Source organism: Neofelis nebulosa, chromosome 10, assembly GCF_028018385.1.
Source record: "Neofelis nebulosa isolate mNeoNeb1 chromosome 10, mNeoNeb1.pri, whole genome shotgun sequence".
Taxonomy (NCBI): Eukaryota; Metazoa; Chordata; class Mammalia; order Carnivora; family Felidae; genus Neofelis; species Neofelis nebulosa.
Window position 1 is genome coordinate 5337797 of NC_080791.1, and position 23101 is coordinate 5360897.

Consider the following 23101-nt stretch of genomic DNA (forward strand, 5'->3'; position numbering starts at 1 on the left):
AGTAATATTGCTAGAAGAAAAGATTTACTTCATTCAGTACTGATTTATTTCAGTATATATTCATTCACCAACCAAATATTTGTTGAGTTCTTACTATACGCTTCACACTGTTCTATGTATTGAAGATACAGGAATAAATACAATAAGACGAGGTCTCTGCTTTTATAACATCTGCATTCTAATGGAAATACAATAAGCAAATAAATGAAAATCTCCATACTACCACAAATTCATATTTTTAAAAATGACTCTGTTCTTTAAGGTTTTTTTAGTGTTTGTTTATTTTGGGGAGAGATAGAGACAGACAGAGTGCAAGCAGGAGAGAGGGAGACACAGAATCCGAAGCAGGCTCCAGGCTCTGAGCTGTCAGCACAGAGCCCAACACAGGGCTTGAACTCATGAACTGTGAAATCATGACCTAAGCTGAAGTGGGATGCTTAACGGACTGAGCCACCCAAGCGCCCAACCTCTGTTCTTTTCAATACCTGGTAAAAAGATATGGGAGCTGAAGTCAGGAGGAAAGAATTGGTGGGGTCTGTTGTCTACTGTTGCCACTACACAATGCAAACTCTGAGCTTTGCAATTTCAGATTTTGGCTATCTTTCAAATCTTTGTAGTGTTCCTAACCTATTTGTATAAATAGCATTGCCAACTGACTGACTAAAATAATTTTTCATTTCTCTGGGCTGGGTGTATGACTTTGCAAACAAGCAACTTTGCCAGGAAACTGAGTGGTGAAAAAAAATCTTACTTTTGTCATAGGGAGAGACTTAGCTGAGAAAACCAAAGGGGGCAAAAATACGCAGTCTTGTAGTAGTAACTGCCCTTTAGAAATTCAGTATAATTTAAGTAGAGACCATTTTCTACAATGACACAAGTCAGCCAATCATTGTAAAATCAGCAGGGGGAAAAATGACTCCTTCAATGATGAACTAGCTCTTTTTGTAAATTTGGAGGAAATAATACCTGTCAGAATCACAACAATTAATTAAGGCAGGGCTTGGAAGACTGAAAACATCTTGTGGTTTCTCACAACTATTCTGTCCTTTGGAATAAGCTTCCCTCCACATTCCTCCAGTATCCAGCTTAAGGAAACCATCTTTTGAACCCTTCTCCCTCATGCCATTTAGTACCACTGTGCTCTATATATTTCAACTAGTTCATTGATGACATTGTACTCTAATTATTTTTATAAGTCTGCTTCCTATTCTAGATAATAATCTTGTTCCCATATACATCTTTAATCCCCAGAAGTCATCTTTCTGGAATGGATGGAATGAATGAATAATTATAGTTTATTTTCTACAATGGCTTCACCAAGCATATTATTCTATAGTGATAAGGAAGAAAAGTCACTCCTTCAATGGCTAAGCAACTTCCTTTAATTAAAATGATATATTTTTATATTCACATTCTTCAACTTTACATACACACAGTTAGCTTCAAAAGACTCTTATCCACCTTTGCTGAATTTGTTCATGATGACAAAATGGAATACTTAATGAATCTTTAACTTAAAAATGTTAAATATCAAATATTATAATTGCCTTTCCATACTACCAACAACATATGTAGGCAAGAATGATGATGAAGCGCTTCCTTAAAAGGCAAAAGACATGTTATCCCAAACAATGAAATGTTTAATGGGATTAGAGTTAGTAAAAAACTAATATTGGGAGAGGAAAATTCTTTAGGCTCTGACTTAAGGATGGGCAGTTTTTCTCTTACAGAAAGTAAGAGACAGTGTACTCATTTGTGAACAAGAGCTGTATACAGAAATCATTTCTTAACCAAAGCTAAGTAAGAAGGATAGGGTAAAAAGAGAGTAGAAAACACAGACTAGATTTGATAAAAAACAATATCCTTACGCTACGTCATTTATCTGCTATAAAATTATGTGTAAAAATGTAGTCCCTGAGAAAAAAATAAGGTAGTAATGGAAAATTCAGAATTGGAATAGTCACAGATGGCTGTAATCTAAGATTATTTGTTACATTTTAGCACTGAAATGCTTTCTGAAATACTTATTTTCGAACAAAGTAACTTATAGGCCACTGAACATTTTTCCGGTCAAGCTTGCCAAAGGAACTTATTTTTCTAAATCAGTGCTTGTTAAACTGCTGGTTCCAATCTTTGCGTGAGTTGTAAGGATAAGAGTTGTTTTATTATTCTTGTTTTTTTAATTATGTGTACCTTATATACACACATGAACATATATGTGTGCTGTGGCTCAGGGCGTAAAATGTATTTATTATGAGTTACAGTCAGACCATTTCAAAGCTGTCATTTTAAAGATCTTAACAATGTTTAATGGAAATGTCTGAATTGCCTCAGTAAAGATTAACTCAAGATATAAATGAAGTAAATGAATGCCTATAATACGTCGGTGGAGGACCCTAAGCACTCACTATTTCCTCAGTAAGTTAATTTCCCAACATTGGTCAAGGTGCCTTTCTCTCTCCACCTCACCTTAAAGCCCCACCATTAGCGCCCCCTGGAGTTTTACTGAGATACAACTGACAGAACACTGCAAGTTTAAGATGTATGACACCTTGATTTGTTTTACTACCACAGTATTAACTACCATCTCTCTCCCCCTGAGACATAGTTGCCATTTCTCTTCTGTGCTAAGAACAATGAAGGCCCACTCTGTTAGCAACAACTCAAGTATGTGATGCAGGACAGTTAGCTGTAACCCCTATGCTGTGCATTAGATCCCCAAATTCACCAGTCTTACAACTGAAAGTTTATACCCTTTGAACTGTAGCTCCTCCGTTAAGACTAAAAAAAAGGGGGGGGGGGCACCTGGGTGACTCGGCTGGACGTCCGACTTCAGCTCAGGTCATGATCTCGCAGCCCATGGGTTCGAGCCCCACATCAGGCTCTGTGCTGACAGCTCAGAGCCTGTAGCCTGCTTCGAATTCTGTCTCTCCCTCTCTCTCTGCCCCTACCCTGCTCATGCTCTGTCTCTGTCTCTCAAAGATAAATAAACATTAAAAAGTTTTTCAAAAAAGACTGAAAAAAGAAATCTGCTTCAAGATCATTTCTTAATGATTTTTACTAAAATGAGGTGATCTTTAAAGTCTAGTTTTAGTTATTTAACAGCCAGAAGCCGCAGAAAGACTGGCTCTGAGGGAATAAGATGCTGAGCACAAATACTATGTTTTCCTAATGAGAGAGAGACGAGTAGTGGCAGACCAGCCCGGGGCACTCACTGTAGAAGAAGGGGAGCTGGGGCAGGGAACCAGGACTCCTCAACAGCCGGAAGCGAAGAGTGCAGATGCTGGGCCAGGAGGAGGAGGGACCTCGGGATGCCCTAACCTGAGTAGCAGAGGACATCAGGAAGTATCTCTTAGAAACACCGTGACTCTTTTTCTGAGGATGCATTCAGCAACGCCTCCCACAGGATTATTCCTCCAGCTCCTGGGGACTGAAGCACGTGGCTACATGTACACTCTAGACTGTAACTGGTCAGTCACAGGGTATGACTGTGGGTGTGAACAGATCCCAGTATATGAATCTCCCTCCACCCCATGTCCTCCACACAAATAAATCTGAGTTCCTTTCTTTTATCTGTAAAACAAGAAAAAGGAGGATAACTAATATTTTGGAGTGCTTTTCCAATGTGCTTTTTAACTAACCACCTTCTGAAGAACACAAAGCAAGTGTATTATTATCGCCAGAGAAAACCCAGAGCTGCCATGACCCACACAAGTTCACAAATCCAGCAATTACTGAAGAACTAAAGCCCGGAGTCTGCACTCCAAATCCTTTGCCCTTTGTACCGACTGCTTTGCCATTTCAGAAAGAACAAAAGGAACCAAAATCAAAGATATATTTTCCTTACTCCCTGGCTCTACCCTTGGCCTGCCGCGGTGTTTGGTCACATTAAGAATATCTGGTAAATCGGAGATGATTCGGGGCTTCATGTGTTCATTTATATTCTCTTTCACAACAGGTTGAAAAAATACTGCATTTCCTAAACTCTAAGACTCCATAAATTGTAAGACCCATGATTATTTTATGTACCACCAAGAAAGTAAAAAAATACATAAGCAGTTAAACTATAACATGGTGCTTTCATATCTCTTTGAATTTCCTTTGACAAATACTGAAATATTTCTTTAGACTTATTCAGAGATAAATTTTTTATCACATTCACTCTGGGAACCCGTAAAAGCCAGTATGAGCGAAATAATTTGGTGAAGCAATTCCTAACAGTTCCTCGTGTCCCAACTCTAACTCTTATGACCCATTTTTCAAACTTCCATTACTGTTGTCCATGGCTTTCCACCTACACCATCCTCTGTGACCACAGGTTCGTGATTCAACAAGTCTGAATGATGAAACGTCTGGATTTCACCAACTATGAACAAAGGAATGTTTGCAAACAATCACTATGTCTCATAGTCTTTCTTCAAATAATCTTTAGAGGTTTTGTGGATTGAAATATCTAGGGTTGCATTTGTGTACACAAGCCACCAGAAGTAACGAGTCTCCAGATGCACAGTCAGGAACAACTACTTCAGTCTGGCTGACTTTGTAATGACCCAGTCCCTGGGTTCAGTGACATTAAATGGGGTGGGAGTGGGGGAAACCATGTGTTTTAAAGTTCTTTAAATAAAGCATGTTTTCCTTGAATTGTCTTTTAATTTCCCTTTAAAAATAATAGGTCACAGGGGTGCCTGGGTGGCTCAGTCGGTTAAGCATCCGATTCTTGATTTCAGCTCAGGTCACAATCTTGTGGTTTGCGAGTTGGAGCCCCATGTCAGGCTCCAAGCTGTCAGTTCAGAGCCTGCTTGGAATTCTCTCTTTCTCTCCCTCTGTATTTGCCCCTCCCCTGTTCACACTCTTGCGCTCTCGCTCTCTCAAAATAAATAAACTTAAAAAAAATTATGAACAGATTTGGATAAGACACTTAACCGCCCAATTCCTTCCAGGGAGTCAGCCAAAATTAGGCAAATATTCAAAATCAGTTAACCAAGAGTGGCCAAACATAATAGCTGACACTTATTGAATATTACAGGTACCGGATGCTGTGTTTCATGTTGTCTCTAATTCTTACTAGCCTGCATGGAAGTCTTTGTTATACATTTTACAGACCAGGAAACTGAAACTCATGGAGGTTAAGCAGCTAGCCCACAGTGAAGAGGCAGTGTATGCCAGAGCCTTAATTACAACCCTCGAAAGATCCTTCACCACCTCGTGTATAACCCCCACTTCTTCTCTCTACTCTCCTTATGGGCTTATCTCCATGTACAAAGCATTCCTTTTGGAAACTGTTCCCACCCGCACTTCCTTCATTCCGTTCTCCATTTGTTTTGTTCACTCTCCTCACTCCTGAATACTTTGTGGTGAACAATAAGATGTCCTGATTCTCACTAGACACAACCCCAGGAATCCTCCTCTTCCCTTCCCATTCCCCATTGGGGTTTCTCACAGGTGTCAGGTGGCTACATCTTGCTTTCCCCCCTCAGGAGCCACAACCTGAGGCCAGCCCCACATGGTCCCCCACCAATCTGATAGCCCCAGAGGGGCACTGCCTCCCCACCCTCACTGACGGGGCTAGTCCTTGCCAGAGGAAGGCAGGGCAGGGGACACACGTGCTGCCGAGTGCCACTGGTAAGGCCTTGAAATACTTTCCTGAAAGGTGTTTAGCTTCTAGGGTGATGTGATTAAATAACATCTGAGGAGATGACGTCGGCAACCTCTTTCTGTCACCAAAACTTTACCAGTGTGGTTTTCTCTACTGAACTGCTAATGTCCTCCTCTTCTGAGGATGGTCCAATATCACTTCTCCTGTGGACCCCTCCTCAGGTGCTCATCAGAAAGGATGACTCACTCTCCTCCTCACACCCTTCTGAGGGTCTTACCATCTTATGATATCATAGTTCCTCTCACGTCTAGTTTTGGAACCTCTGAGCAGAAAGCATGACTTCTTTAGGGACATTTATTGCCAGGCCGGGCAACAGAAATACAATGCAGGCCACATATGAAATACAGAATTTTCTAGTAATCATAATAAAAATAAGACACAGTTCATCACATATTTTACTTAACCTAATATATCCAAAATTTAACAATTTCAAAGTGTAATCAAACTGAAAATTAAGATTTTTATATCCATTTATTTTATAGGAAGTATTTGAAATCTAGTATTTTTCTTTTCCATCACATCTCAGTTCAGACTAGCTATGTGTAAAGTGCCCACAGGCCACTGTGGCTCAGGACCAGAATACTGGACATGGCAGCTGCAGACCTACCTACTGAAGCTTGAAGAGGAGGAAACAGATGTCATATTTTTACCAAATGAAAAGGGCCGTGTGATGAAACAATCGGCAAGGTGTGCTGGCATTGTGACTCATGGGAGAAGGAATAAGGAAAAACAGAAAGTAATCATAGAAACTAAGCTTTCAACAATGAGATCTAGTGTTTCATTAGTAGAAACAGAGAAATTACTGGAAATAGGAGGATTTGGGGACCAAAATAAAAGGTGGAAAGTTTTGAACCATTGGCTAACTATTCTGAAGGGAAGAAATGTAATGCTTTTAAGCAAAAATGTGGTCTCCCCTTCCGGCACCACCCACATACAGGCATTGAGAGAAAATTTTACAATGGTAATGACAACAAATGCACATGACCTCTCATTGTGCAAATACCAGCAATTACAGCAAACATGATGGATTTAACCATTAAATGAAATGTCACAAGTGCACTGAATCCTTTTAGTTCTTAATCTAGATAGGCGCTTCATGAATTTGACTAGCATTCATTTCTATATAGTGCATATGGCTAAACAGACAAGCCTGAATACAGTTATGACCTTTGACTATGTAAGAAGCCTGCTCATGTTTCATTCCTCAGGCTAACAGATTTATTATTTGATAAGAAGAAATGACCCCACTACATCTGGTTAGTCTTACTTACTTAGCAACTGCAGCCTTCCAAATAAGTGTCGTTTGAGCTGTTTTATCACACTTCATGATGTTATCAAAATACATTCAACAAAATCAAGTTATAAGTAGAAAAAAAAACACCAGACACCCGGAATTTCAGACAGCTGATGTCTCAATAGGGAAAGAGATGTTGAAGACGTTCTGCACTTCAGAAGTACCCTTTCCATGAAGAACCAATTATGGTTTCCTTTGGTATTTGTCTGCTAACCTAACATTTAGTTTTTAATAATAAGGAAAAGTAAATAAAAATGGTCTTTTGACCTTTGATAGGTTCCCGCTAAGGGAACAGTATGGTACCACTAAGGTGCTGCCCTCCAACCAGGATCCTGGGAGCAATCTTCTGTTCCTGAGTGTGCCCTGTCTAATCAAATAGCGATTGCTGTCAATTCAGATTCATAGGTCATTTTGAACCCTTTTTCATCTCCTCCAATACTGTTTCCTTAGTTCAGATTCACATTGTCTCTCACAGGACTACTACAATAACCTAATTAATCTCTCTGTTCTCCAGTTTGTCTCTTCCTATTCATGAGCCATGGAGCTACCAGAGGGGTCCTTCCCCTGCTTGGAAAAAGTCACACTCCTTAGCCCGATCACAAAGCCCAACATGATGCCCAGTCTGTCTCACTTCATGTCCTTGATTACCCTCCATTCACTCTGTGTTCACAGTGAACCTTTGTTTTTCCTGACTCTAGCTAGAGTTTGGGTCCTCCTGATCTTTCATACATTATCCCCATACTAATTTTTCTCTGTGCCTCCCACTAGTGGGAACTCACAAGTTCACTGAGATCAGGGAAAGTCGTTAATTTTTTTTTTAACCTTTAGTTCTTCACATCATATCAATTATGCCAGGATCTTCTCCATTCAAGAACCTAATTCCTCAAAGGAGTGTTTCACACATAAGAGGCACTAAGTTTGTCAAAATGGATTCAGTCTACCGACATGCCCAGAGTTGGATACAAAATTGCAGAGTGTAATATAATATTCTGAAAACTAAAAAGTTACCTCTTTTAAAAGTCCGTAGTTTAAGAATCCACCCCAATCTTAGATGAATCATGTTCTAATTTAGAAACTAGGACAGAAATGAACTACCAAGAAAACTTTGCATGTACAATATACAATGTTATTAAATCATGAGTATACCTAGCCATTATCCATTATTGTGTTAAGCAGAGGGAATACAGTTTGCTTTCACTCAGAACTGAAAAGGGCACTGAAAACAAGTTGAGGAGGGTATAAAAACCTTTGGAAACTTTCGTTTAGCAGATGTCTTCCTGTGTGTTCATCAAAATGAATATATATTTTTTTTTTTTTTAATTTTTTTTTTCAACGTTTTTTATTTATTTTTGGGACAGAGAGAGACATAGCATGAACGGGGGAGGGGCAGAGAGAGAGGGAGACACAGAACCGGAAACAGGCTCCAGGCTCCGAGCCATCAGCCCAGAGCCTGACGCGGGGCTCGAACTCACAGACCGCGAGATCGTGACCTGGCTGAAGTCGGACGCTTAACCGACTGCGCCACCCAGGCGCCCCTATATTTTTTAATTGTCAGATCTGTTACCCTTCCTGAAAAATTTAACTTTATTTTGTATACACTTTCCCCACCCTTATCTTTTTGACCCTTATATTTTCTTAGGCATTTCCAAAAGACATGCTTATGAAAGGTAGTGAGTAGAAGAGCTTTCCTTGCTATGTCATATAATGATCTTGTTTTATGAGCTGTTGGAAGAGCAAGTGAGAATCTGTATCACTGAGTAAACACAGTGGCTTCTAGGACTTCCCCAACATTTAAAGATTATAACTCGTCATCACACAGAAGATGGGGGTTGGGGGCAGAGCTCATTTTACGGTCCTTGGAAAAGAGGCTAATTACATACTTCATCAAAAACCATATTTTAGTGAGTACTTAAGTTGTCAAAAGTGGATAATGATGGACTTTTCTTTGTCCTTATACCTCCGCATTTTAAATTATGTTTCCACTTTGACACTTCCAAAAAGATTCCTCGACCAAATATTTTACTGTTTTTGTTAAGTTCCTGCGTGTAAAACCCTTGGTATAAAATTATTTAAAATGCTAAAACACTGTTTCATAAAGAAGAAGAATAAAAATGATTAGATTTGGAAGAGAGAGAAAAATAAGTTAAATTCACCACATGTTAACAGACTATGTACACAGGAGAGGATGCTTTGCCCTCTTTGGCAAAGATTTGTTCATTCTACATAGTTCACAGTAAGTGGGGCCAGAAAATACCACAGCACAATATTCAAATTAAAAATTATTTAGCTCTTGTATTTTTATTTAATGGCATGTGTACTTAAAAGAGTCTTACTTACTAAACTCCACAACAGTTCTTGGGTAATGTATAGTGATAGTTGTATAAACACATATACACACAAACATACATTTTAAAAAATTTTGTTTTTATTTTATTTTTGAGAGAGAGAGACATAGCACAGGGGAGTGGCAGAGAGAGATAGAGACAGAATCTGAAGCAGGCTCCAGGCTCTGAGCTGTCAGCACAGAGCCCGACATGAGGCTTGAACTCACAGACTGCAAGATCATGACCCGAGCCAAAGTCAGATGCCCAACCAACTGAGCCACCCAGGCACCCCACAAACATACGTTTTTTAAAATAAATGAGAAGTGTTTTGTCTAATTGGTTTTTGACTTCTTCAAAAAAATATGTAGTTATATATTAGCGATTTTATTATATCACTGTGTATTATATCCCTCATTAAGTTGCATCCCATTTTTAAATGATAAAATCCCATCAAATATTTATTTTAATTACCCCTTGTTGCTACATGTCAGTATTTCAGTGGATTGAAATTTTAATATTAAAATGCTTTTTATGACATGGCATAAAGAGTAATCAGTGTTTACTTCATAGCAACTTCTGTCTTAACAAGTTACCCATTTGTACACAACAGATACTCAATAAATAATAATTAACCATGAATGAAGACTGTCTTAATATGCAACACAGCTACTCTCAGAACAAACTACATTTGCAATTTTGCCCCCATGGTCTCTGTGATGTCTTGCATTTGGATAACAATTTCTGTCTTTTGCCAATAAGTTCCTCAAGCATTCCTTAAATGCTACTGTGGTTCTGCACTAACAACAGTCAAAGGGATCTATTTTGAGCCCAGAAAATATGTTTACCATCTCATGTAAATTCAAGTTATACCCTTTTTTTAGTCCTTTGTTTTCAAAATTGGATATTTTCAATTATTTTGATAGTCATCATCAACATCTGTTAGAGAAATGCATGGTGAGTTTCCATCTTTAGTCCCACAGTTAAGATTTGAGAACAAAAGTGTTTTCTTTTTGGCTCAAGGTTCAGACACAGTCCTGGTAAAGCAGAACCCTGAGTGGAAGCTACTGAAATCTGGAAGCACATCAGCACCTGGCTTGTAAGAGGAGAGCAAAACTGGGGAGCAGCGGCCACAGTGAGGGACAAAAGCTCTGTGCTAAAATGACCTACATAGGATTTCTGGCTCTGCCATTTACTAGCATGTGAGTGGGCAAGTCAGTTCATTTATGTGAGCCTATTTGTAAAGTGAGAAAAGCAAGGCATACATTATGGGGTTGCTGAGAGGACTAAAGAAAATTAACATTGACATATGTTCTCACATATGCTTGGCATGAAGTGAACACTCAACCAACTACTATTCCTCCTACTAACAAAATGAAGATGACAATATTTGAATGGAGAAATGAAGATTATAATCAGAGAAGTAGGCTAATAACCAGATGCACATCTACGTCCTCTGTTTTCCTTCTCCCAACCAGTGTAGACACCTCACCCTTCCAGCACCCAACTCCAACTCTTTAATGGTGATCCAAAACTGCTAGATGGGCAAAGGAAAGGAGAGGAGTTCATTCCTTTAGGATATGAAAAACCACACTAATACACGAAGTGAATCAAAGCACAAGAATCAAGAATTGATATGGGGACTTCTTAAATCTGCGTATGTGAATAGCCATGATCCTGTAGTTTACAGCTAATATCACTAAAGGAGACAATGGTGGTACAATAAAGAAATTATCCAGGAGAGGAAGGTTTGTTGTTTGAAGGGATGACAAAGTTCTTCAAGGGAACTTAGAAGAATAAAAAAACATCTTAGAAAAAGCAATGGCAAGGTCATCCAGGAAAAAAACAAAATGGCACACTGGTTAGAACCCTGTTTTCCATACTGAGCTATGAAAATAATCACTGTCTTTCAAGCTATTAAAAGATGTTTTATGAATAGATGTGGGAAATACTGGGTTTGAAAAGTTAAATTCCTGAACCTTGAGACTTGTCAGAGTCTTGAAGATGCTAACCTGCTTTACGAGCACTCACGCAGTAGGACAGCACTTCCCAAAGTTACCTCATTACCAAACTTAAGTTTCAACGGACACTCATGTAACATCACATGAAATCAGCTTCAGAACTGTTATCATAGAAGCTCTACTGTAACATGAAGAAGGCAACTGCTACCTACGGGTTACTACTAAAGGCGCTTCTTGGGAACAGTTGTGAACCCAGGTAGAGACATCCAGCGACAGATGGCAAAAGAAGCCCCCGAACCCAGCAGTCTCTGTGTTTTTTTTCCTACAATAAGTGGACGATATTCAATTACAACTGGGATTTTGTGAGACCTTAATACTAATAGGTAACTAAAAGATTCAGTGGTGTGTGTGTTTATGTGTGCCCATGTACACATGTGTTATCATTTCCATGAGACAGATTCATAGGAGTGCTTGGGAGGTGGGGGTGGAGCTCTTAGAAGGGGCTGTCTACACTAGCAAAGGTGGTGTTTGTAATTGCAAAAGACCTTATGGAAAGGTTGTGGCTGATGTGAGGGTTCCTAACCCTCTCGTTCATTTACCCCCTAACAGTGCCCTTGTATCAGAATGTGTTACAACCCCTGTGCTGTGGATTCCTGTGACAATGATATTCTTTTTTTTTTAATGTTTATTTTTGACACAGAGAGAGAAAGACAGAGACAGGGACAGAGACAGGACAGAGCATAAGTCGGGGAGGGGCAGAGAGAGAGGGAGACACAGAATCCGAAGCAGGCTCCAGGCCCTGAGCTGTCAGCACAGGGCCCCATGTGGGGCTCAAACTCACGAACCATGAGATCATGACCTAAGCCAAGTTGGATGCTCAACCAACTGAGCCACACAGGCACCCCAACAATGATATTCTTAAACACAATAGCTGACAGTAACAAGAGGCAGCCAGAGCTCACAGAAGCTGGGTGGGATTTCCCAGATTCTCAAGCTCTCATTTCCTCCGAAGAACATGAAGAAAAGAAATAGGAAAGAACAAAGTAGTTTCTTTTTTTACAAAAAAATCACCATTTGATTTGGAGGGTAAGGTGGGTGGTTGAATTATTATGATACACCTTCATAGCATAAAAATTACAGGTAATTTTCTCTTTTCTGAAAGGTTATTATGATAATAGAGCTCTGCTCTTAAGAGACCAAAAGCTCTTCCTCTACAAGAGGAGAAAAGAAGCTTAGAAATGACAACTGTCAAAACAATAACCCTGAAACAAACATAAAATGCAAACGGATCCTGAGATACTACACCAGCCAGCTCTAAGGATAAGCCGCACACAGCTGGCTGTGAATGTATGCATGTACCTATGCGCAAGTGTGCACTATCTCCTCACTGTCCACACATGAATTGGGACAGCAGGAAACAAAACAGCCAAGGGAAAAACAGGAGACACAGCACCTCATTATTCGGCCCTTCTGTGTTCCTACCCTGTTCGTTCTCTTATGGAGCTAGATGTTCTCTACCCATTTATAGATTCTGAAACACTGACAGATGAAATTCAGAACCATGAACAAGAACCCAGGCAACCCTGTTTTCTAATTTCTTAAGAATTCAGTCTACTGTTTTCAGTGACCTTGAGAATATGACCTTTATGTCTAAAAATTTCCTTGTAGGGGGCACCAGGGCACATGATTTTAATTATACTAATAAGCATTTTTTAATTTATTGAAAATCAGTTTAATTATCTTTTCAGCCAGTGTTTTCCAAACTCTGGGTTAATTTCAAAAATAATTTAGAGAGTTATGAATGGCATGTTTCAAATTAAGCACAAAATAACAGCATAGTACAGAATAGAAAATATTATATTGCTTTGTACACAGTAAGGGTATATAGTTTAATAAACTTTTGTCTCTGTATGCCCAATAGAATCAGGATATATTTTTTCTTACTGTTGTTTATAAGGAAAAAAATACTTGAAATCCATTGTTTTAGGTGATATTTGGGTGTCAGGTTTTCCTTTGTGCTGTGGAAGCAGCCATGTTACATGCCTCATGCTTACCAGGTCCTTCCAGTGCTCCACTTTGCAGCCTCTGGGCCATGATGGAGTTCAGCCATAGTTTTGTGGACAGTTCTAGAAGCTCTTAGACTCACTCTGCATTGCTATCTTCTCACCTATCCGTGTTTGTATGTTTGTTTGACTTTTTTCCCTGCAGTTTCTCTAACGCTGTGGGGTTTACTGGGGTGAGTTAGTGCACCCTGGAAGTGAGAGGCAGTTAATAACCTTGGGGTAACCTTCAACCCACATAGGATGGAGCTAGTGGATATATGCTTTTGTCTGCCTTTCTCTAGAGTCTGAGATAAGGTCTTAGGTGTAGGTGGTTTGTTTGGAAGACGATACCAGGGTCAGGAGTGAAAAAGGGAATGGAACTGAGAAGGAGGAAAGAATAGTGTAAGGTTACATCTCAAGATCACACTCCTGTGAGCCGTGTGGACTGGACTTTGCCAGGGGTTCCTCCTAGAAGTCATAGGGAATGCTCTATGTCTAGGGAAAGGCAGGCAAAAGCATATATCCACTAGCTCCATCCTGTATGGGTTGAAGGTAACCCCAAGGTCATTAACTCACTTCCAAATCTTCCAGTCTCCTTTATATTTTTCTTATTTCTACTTATTAGTGACAATAATACATAGAAAGGTAGAGTATCCTAGAATATTGCCATAAAAATTAAGGTGCATGATAAATATTTGATGAATACTGCACACTGTCCTTTCAGACATGGTATTTAAGGGACACCTGGGTGGCTCAGTCGGTTAAGCGTCCAACTTTGGCTCAGGTCATGATTTCCCAGTTCTTGAGTTTGAGCCCCGCGTTGGGCTCTGTGCTGACAGCTCAGAGCCTGGCGCCTGCTTCGGATTCTGTCTCCCTCTCTCTCTGCCCCTCGCCCAGTCCTGCCCTGTCTCTGTCTCTCTCGAAAATAAATAAACATTAAAAAATATACATGGCATTCAAGAGGGAAAATAATAACAAGTGTTGGTGAGGATGTATAGATATTGGAACCCTCATTGCTGGTCAGATGCAAGGTGGTGCAGCTGCTCTGGGCAACAGTGTGGTGGTTCCTCAAAAAGCTACAGAGTTAATATGAGCCAGCAATGTTTTCCTAGGTATGTACTCAAGAGAATTGAAAAGATATGTTCACATCAAAGCTTGTACATGAATGCTCAGAGCAGCAGTATTTACAGTGGCAAAAAAAAAAAAAAAAAAAAAAAAAAAAGGAAACCAAAAGGCACTCAATTGAGGAAATGATAAGCAAAACGTGGCATGCACATCCATACAATAGAATATCATTCAGCCATAAAAACGAATGGAGTTCTGATACATACCACAACATGGATGACCTTTTAAATCTTTATGCTAAGCCCAAGAAGCCAGACACAAAAGGCCACTTGCTGGAATCATATAAATGACTCCATGTATATGCAATGTCCAAATTAGGCCAGTCTATAGAGGGAAAGATTGGAAGTCGTCAGAGGCCATGGAGAGGGAAGGGAAGTGGGAAGTGACTGCTAATAGTACAGTATTTCTTTCTGAAGTGTTGAAAATGTTCTGGAATTAGACAGTGATGGTCAAACAACTTTGAATACTAATTCAATATACTAAAGTCCACCAAGCTGTACAGTTTATTGTGGGGATAACCTTAGGAATCCCCCCGGCTTACACCAATGGGTTAACAAGGCATAAAGAAATACAAAACCATAAAATGCTCACACCTGAGTTTGGGTAAACCAGACTGGCACCCCAAGAATAGGGGGGTGCAAAGACAGCCCGAGAATAGGGAGGCACAAAGGTGCCAGGATTAGGGAGGTGCAAATGTACCCCAAAATAGAGAGAGGGTGCAGAGCTGCCAAAATAGAGAGGGAGGGGCAAAGGCCTAAAATAGGTACGGCACAAAGGTGCCCACTGTATAGGTATATGAAATAGACAAGATTAGATGTTCAGGGTGGAAGCACCCCCAATTTAGTACTATGGCAGAAAAGCTGCTTTCACAGGAGGATAGGGTCAGGTTAGGTAAATTGGTGAATTGGACTATGGACCGCTGCGCTGCAGGCAAAGCAGCCCGGAGAGGAGATGGTTAACAAAAGAAAAGGTGCCTTGTCAACCCTGAGGTTATTTACCCCTGTCTCATCCCTGAGGTTAGTTAAGGTAAACAGAGGTGCTGCCTCCAGTGGGTTGTAAACAACCCTCCTCCCGCCTGGATTTTTTTTTTTTGCATTAACCCAAAACCCTAACTATGAGTATCTTCAAGACCCCCTTTCCCTCACGTCCACAAGTTCATGTTCACAGATTCATTGTCCCTTTGTGCATGTCCATCGCCATGTTTGTAAGCCTTCTGATCCTAATAAAAACAGGGCAAGGGCCCTTATTCAGAGCTCTTGCCTTTTTCTGGACATTAGCCATCTCTCACTTTCAATACTACGTCCCACTCTTTTGCTAGACAAGAGAGAACTTTAGACCCAGAGTCTACGACACTTTATAAAGGTGAATGTTATAGTATGTTAACCAAATCTCATTTTAAAAAGAGGGTAATGAAGCTCCCATCTTTCTTACACCAGGACAGAAGTCGTGAAGCTGTAAAATGCCACACAGAACACAGTCTCCAAGGCTTCAGTGCCTTCCGTCTGTCCATCTCACTGTGGAAGTGGGAGATGAGAACCACATCTACTCGCATGGCTTAGATGACCTCCAATACATCACAGCCACGTGTAAATACTGAGCACTAAAGGTACCATAATAACAACATAATAAAATATTGAATATTCCAATAAGCTATTACAAAGCTAAAATTCTGAATTCTTATACAGGAAAAATAACCCTTTCCTGCAATTACAAAATAAAGTACCAATTCCAATTGCATAAAAATGCAGAATGACACTACCAAAAATTAAATGAGTTATGCAGTACGATAAATGGTTGCTACATAAGAATGAAGTGTTTGATTTATACCAATCACCCCACAACTAAGGCATTTTCCAGCCTAGTGGTTTTAGCACCATAGTGGGTATAGAAAAATGTCTATATTTTATCTTGAGTATGTTCTTAATCAAAAAGGCTGTTTCCTTCCTTCTTTTCATCCATATATTTCTTTGTTTTCTCTTAGGAAATATTTCTGGAGTGTCCCTGAATTATAAGAATAAAAAAATACTGATGGGTCCTACTTGTCAATCAAGTTGACAGCTATAAAATAAAATCCGTTATTCTGCTACAGTTTAACTTTTAAGGATGAATTTTTAACTGTGAAATTTAATCATGTGCATGCTCCTTAAATGAAAAGATGATGCCTGGGTAATTCGCTCTATGTGCCACTGCATATTAATTCACACATCTCCTCTTTAAGGATACTGTCCTGATAGGATAATGTTGCCCCGGAAAAGGTTTGAATAGCCCAACCATTGGTACATTTTGTACTTTTCACTGCAAAGGGTTGATAATGACTCTAATAATAGTTAATGAGAGAAAGGGATAATTATTCAATCTTTGGTAACTACAGTGAATTTCAGAAGTAGCCTCTAGATTCAAGACATTAAAATGTACACAAATCAAAAGGAAGAATCTGCTCTATTTCTAGAGTCTCGACAGCTTGGGCAGAAAAGGATGTGCAGTAGGATTGGACATGATCAGTTTAATTAAGCCCAGTTTATGAAACCCTATTATGAGGTTTTATTCTCCTTTGGTTAGTGACACTCATCAGGTCATTAGATTATATCACTTTTCTTTTTCAAAAAATTTAAAATTTTTCTTTTATTAAGTTATCTATTCTGTGTGTGTGTGTGTGTGTGTGTGTGTGTGTGTGTGTGTGTGTGAAACAGAGAGAGCACAAGCTGGGGAGAGGCAGAGAGAAAGGGAGAGAGAGAATCCTAAGCAGGCTCTGTGTTGTCAGCACAAAGTCAGGCGTGGGGCTCAAACTCATGAAACATGAGATAATGACCTGAGCCCAGATCAACAGCTGGATGCTTAACTGACTGAGCCACCCAGGTGCTCCTCACTTTTCTTTTTAAAAAATTTTTATTTAAGTCTAGTTAGTTAACATACAGTATTACATTAGTTTTAGGTGTTTGATACAGTGATTAAATACTTCCATATGTCACTTTCCTAGCCCCATAGGGATTCCCATCCTCAGACTTGACATAAGGACCTTGTTTCCAATGTGTCTGACTACTGACAAGAGTAGTATGATGTTACAACCCAAGGTCCTGAGCTACGGTTATTAATAGACCATTTGCAGACATTACACAAATTTTCCGATTTATTTTAAAAAATAAAATTTTGAAAAGATATATGCACCCCTATGTTTACTGCAGCATTATTTACAGTAGCCAAGGTATGGAAGCAACCCAAGTGTCCGTGAATAGATGAATGGATAAGGAAGATGGGGTATATATACACAATGGAATATTACTTAGCCATGAAAAAAGAATGAATGTTTGCTATTTACAACAGCAAGGATACACCTGGAAGGTATTATGTTAAGTGAAATAAAATAAAGACAAATGCCATATGATTTCACTCATATGTAGAACTTGAGAAACAAAACAGGGGCACATGGGTGGCTCGGTTGGTTAAGTGTCTGACTCTTGATTTTGGCTCAGGTCATAATCTTGTGGCTCAAGAGTATGAGCCCCACATTGGGCTCTGTGCTGACAGTGTGGAGCCTGCTTGGGATTTGCTCTCTCCTTCTCTCTCTGCCCTTCCCTCACTTGTGTTGTCTCTGTCTCTCTCAAAATAAATAAATAAACTAAAAAATAAAAACAAAACAAATGAACAAAGGAAAAAAAAAAAACCAGACAAACTAACAAAACAGACCTGAACTATAGAGAAATGGTGGTTTCCAGAGGGAAGGGTGAGTGGGGGATAGGTGAAACAGGTGAAGGGGGTTAAGCATACACTTGTCATGATGAGCACTGAGTAGTGTACAGAATTTTTGATTGTATCATATACCTGAAACTAATATAACACTGTGTGTTAATTATACTTGAATAAAAAATTAAGAGGAAAAAGATGGGGAGAGAAGGAAGAGAGGTGTGCAAAAGAATTATTAAAATGTTCAAGATAAAATTAGAAAAGTTCACAAATATATTTAATTGATGCAAGTCTACAAGAAATAATAAACCTTTGTTTTAATTTAAAATAAAAAGTCACGGGGCACCTGGGTGGCTCAGTCGGTTGAGCATCCGACTTCGGCTCAGGTCATGATCTCACAGTTCGTGAGTTCAAGCCCCACGTCGGGCTCTGTGCTGACAGCTCAGAGCCTGGAGCCTGTTTCCGATTCTGTGTCTCCCTCTCTCTCTGCCCCTCCCCTCCTCATGCTCTGTCTCTCTCTGTGTCTCAAAAATAAATAAAACATTAAAAAAAAATTTTAAATAAAATAAATAAAATAAAATAAAAAGTCATATATGCTCGCCAAATACAATCATAATGGACTTATTTATAGAATAAAATTATATAGTAAATTGTAGTTTTCTATACCTATTGAGTATCTGGTATCAAGCACACAGTAGTATCTTGATAAATATTTTTTTTAATATTTAATATTTAAATATTTAATATTTAACGTTTATTCATTTTTGAGAGAGAGAGAGCATGAGCGGGGAAAGGGCAGAGAGAGGGAGACACAGAATCTGAAGCAGGCTCCAGGCTCTGAGCTGTCAGCACAGAGCCCGATGTGGGGCTCAAACTCACAAACTGCGAGATCCTGACCTGAGCTGAAGTTGGACGCTCAACTGACTGAGCCACCCAGGCGTCCCATCTTGATAAATATTTTGGATGGAAAAGTGATGTATGAAAAAATGAATAAAGAATGAATAACTATACCAGGATATCATTTTTCTCCTGTTTGTCACAATGAATATTCTACATTAGTGTATCAATTTTAATATAATTCAATAAATTATTCATAAGCTGCTTGCACTACAATGTACAAAGATGGAGACACCATCCAACATACGAAAGTTCTTCCAGTATAATTCATAATACAAAGAAGTATACATAACCTCTTTTTAATGGCAAATCCCAAATTTTGTTATCTTTAACTTGTTATGTAACAAGATATTTTACTTCAGAACCCATCATTGGTGGCTCTAATACACATAAAGGATTTATTTGCAAGATAGGAGATACTAAATACCAACAGTTATATGCTACAAAAGTTATGGATTTCCTTAAGAGGGAGCAATTAATTGCCACTAAAGAGAGTTTGATTGTTAGTGATGAATTTACACCGGTGAAACTTGGCCAAGAAGGATGAATAGAATAGGAAAATGAGAGGAAAATGAGTTAGAGAGGAAAGCCTTCAAAGACTATCAAAATTTCGTATTAATAATAGAAGAAATTTTGTTGACACATGGGGACCAGCTGAGTAGGAGAGACAAAAGAGGCCAAGGAGAAAACATTTGAAAAAGGACTATATAGGAGAGTGGTGTGGAGGAAAAGGTGAAGTCATTCATACTGATACCTTCTATTATTTTATTTCATTGGAAAATAAGAGTCTGTTGAGAATAAAAGTAGCAAGGGTAAGAGATAAACCCTTTTAAAGAGTGAAAAACATTAAGCAACGGTCACTGCCAGAGGGTAGTAAAATGACACCCCTGAGAATTTAGGGACCAGTTGCGTTCAAAGGCATGCGTTTGTAACAGATAATTTAATTATCATGATCACATCGTGTTCTCCAATAATCTTCATTAATTCCAGACCCAGACTGGTCTACTTAGGCAGTCCAGTGTGGCAGGAGATAAACAAGAATAAAACTAGAGGGCTGTCAGGAACAGTGTTGAGCCAAATATGAGACAATGGGATCTAGGCTAGATAAAGTGTTGTGAATTGGATTGTGTTGCCCCAAATTCATATGTTGAAATTCTAAGTTCCAGTACCTCAGAATGTAACTTAATGTAGGAAACAGGATCATTGTGCATGGAACTGGTTAAGATGAGGTCATACTGTATGGACTGTGCGTGGGGCCCTCTAATCCAGTAAGACTGATGCCCTTATAAAAAGGAGAAATCTGGACAGACATGCACGCAAGGAGAGCACCATGTGAAGACTGGAAGTTATGCTGTCCCCAGATCAAGAACTACAGACAGACCTTTTCCTAGTGCCTTCAGAGGGGCCTCCTGGCGCTGCCAATGCCTTGATCTGAGATTTCTAGCCACAAAACCGTGAGACAATAAAATTCTAGCATTTAAGACACTCAATTTGTGCCTTTGGCAAACAGAAGGCAAATAGCCAGAAGACAAATAAAAGACTGAAAACCTCTGAAAGGATTAGGCTTGCAGGTCACAGTGAGATCCGTGGGAATGGGAGAATACAAAATGGCAGACAAACAACAGGTTAACGTACAACTATCATGCACGTAAGCATAAATTTTTTTAAAGGTCAAAATTTTCCCTTAGAATAGCTTCTTATTATAAATTCATAGTATTTGTAACTTGATACTTAGGCAAAGTGTAAATAAAAATCATTTTTCTATAATCAATTTCTTTCACACATTTGAAGATGACAACAAATACAAGAAATATGAAAAATGTTCATACCTGAAGACACATCAGGACACTCTACTATTTTCAAAAGTAAACATGTTGTTAGAGATGCAATGGAAGAGGCATGGGGATACAGAAGGGTACTGACATATTGGTTGTTTTCCCTTTTGCAAGCTAACAACTGACCAACCCTAACAGAAAAGCTGAAGGTTAAAAGAAGAAATCTACTTGTCATCTTTGACCAAGTTCTACATGAACAGTTGCCCCCAAAATCATGAGTCTCTCACTGAAGGAAGACTCAGGAATTGGGAGAAAATAGTTTTTTACAAGAACTAAACAGTAAAAATGGTAATATTCTACTAATAGAGAAATGACACTCAAGAGGTCAAAATAATTGGACTTCCTGACACAGCTTTGTGCAATGTTTTCTACTTCTTTTATATAATAACCTCAAAAAGACTCCAAGTGATATTTCTTCTATCATAATGAGCAGCTACTGGGAAAAAACAGAAACTATAAAATTATTTCTCCTGCTTCTGTCTGGCCTTGTCTTCTTCATTAGCTTTCTTGGTAAATCTCAAATGTTGAGATTCCATTGCCAATGAGTTACCTAATGTTTTATACCTGTTTTATTGTATGTGGAATGACAGAACTGTCCTCCAAATGTTCTATTTTTTAAAATCTTAACAATTACCAATAGTTAACTATAATACAAATTAACTAAATACAAGTGAATTTCCTAAGTTCCTATATAATTATCATCTCTGGTTATTCTGGCTAAACTAGAGTAAAAGGGGGTGGGGGGAAAGGAAGGGCATTTTAGCCCCAGTTCAGTAAAGACAAAAAGCTATATTATGCTTAAACTTTTAACACACGTAATATGCTGTAATAGCATAGCTAAAGAGTAAAGTGATTTCAATATAGCACAGGATGCCCCACTGCATACAATGCAGACATCACACTGTATCATAATGTCACAATATATATTCTCAATAACGGCATGATGAAGAAGTTCCACTTAGCTTCATTGTACTTTTGGTACCACAATTACTAATTTCTGCCTTAAGTGGTAAATTTAGCACTGGGATACGTTTAGCAATTTTCAAAACATGTGATTCTAAATACGCAAATTTAGGGAGAAAAGAAGAATATGAGAAGATAATATAAAGGAAATAGAGACCACTATAAATTTATACAGACTCCAGAAGTCAGTGTATCTAGTGGTACGCCAGGTAAATGGTGGCAAAAATATGGCAAATATAAAAACATATTACTTGTACAATGAAGGATCAGAGAGAAGAAATTATATACATATAAGCAAAGATATGATAGCTATCAATGTCATAACAACTAAATTCTCTTTCTCCCACCACTGGGTAAATTTTAATTCAATTTATTGAGCAAACATGTCTACAACATCAGGTAATTACTATAACTAATAAAAGAGTTATAGTTTGAGACATCTGGATCCCAGCAAGGAATTCAATTGAATGCAGAAATTTACCAATGCTGAAGTTTATCATGAGGAATTATTTTCTGAACTGCTGTTAAGTAAATTTAATTCCTTGATCTATGCTCTGTATAACACAGTTAAACTGATTCTAATATTTTACATTTCTAGTTGTGTTCCTCTGAAAATATTTTAAATGGCATCAGTTCTTACCCATTTTAAATTTTGCAGTCCTGGGGCGCCTGGGTGGCGCAGTCGGTTAAGCGTCCGACTTCAGCCAGGTCACGATCTCGCGGTCCGTGAGTTCGAGCCCCGCTTCAGGCTCTGGGCTGATGGCTCGGAGCCTGGAGCCTGTTTCCGATTCTGTGTCTCCCTCTCTCTCTGCCCCTCCCCCATTCATGCTCTGTCTCTCTCTGTCCCAAAAATAAATAAAAAACGTTGAAAAAAAAATTTAAAAAAAAAAAAATTTTTGCAGTCATGATTTGTGACTCAGTAATCAAATATTTATTTATATTAATTTCTGCTAGTGTAGTTTTCTTTTATGACCATTATTTCTACCAACCCTCATTTTCCTGGCCAAATGCTTTAGTGCCCCATTTTGTTAAAAAGATTTGATGTTCCTAATAATTTTTAGCCAATAAATGTTTTTGACCCTGTTCAGTTTTGTTGTTCATTAACATAATTGTTTATTAATTAGCAGATAATGGTTAATAGCTCAGCTCATGTTTTAAAATTCTTCTTTAGCATTTATTTTGTATTTATTTATTTTTTAAATGAAATTTATTGTCACATTGGTTTCCATACAACACCTGGTGCTCATCCCAACAGGTGCCCTCCTCAATGCCCATTACCTACTTTCCCCTCCCCCCCACCCCCCATCAACCCTCAGTTTATTCTCA

The 23101-nt window shown here is 38.8% G+C and overlaps 1 protein-coding gene and 1 long non-coding RNA gene across 2 annotated transcripts in view; one reads left to right on the plus strand and one right to left on the minus strand.

Moving 5' to 3' along the window:
* Positions 1-23101, minus strand: part of GUCY1A2 (guanylate cyclase 1 soluble subunit alpha 2) — a 339638-nt gene that overhangs the window by 70494 nt on the left and 246043 nt on the right. The gene's annotated exons all lie outside the window — the stretch shown is intronic.
* Positions 20239-21289, plus strand: LOC131486753 (uncharacterized). The gene is made up of 2 exons (XR_009249434.1): positions 20239-20625; positions 20769-21289. It is a non-coding gene; the product is annotated as an uncharacterized LOC131486753 (long non-coding RNA).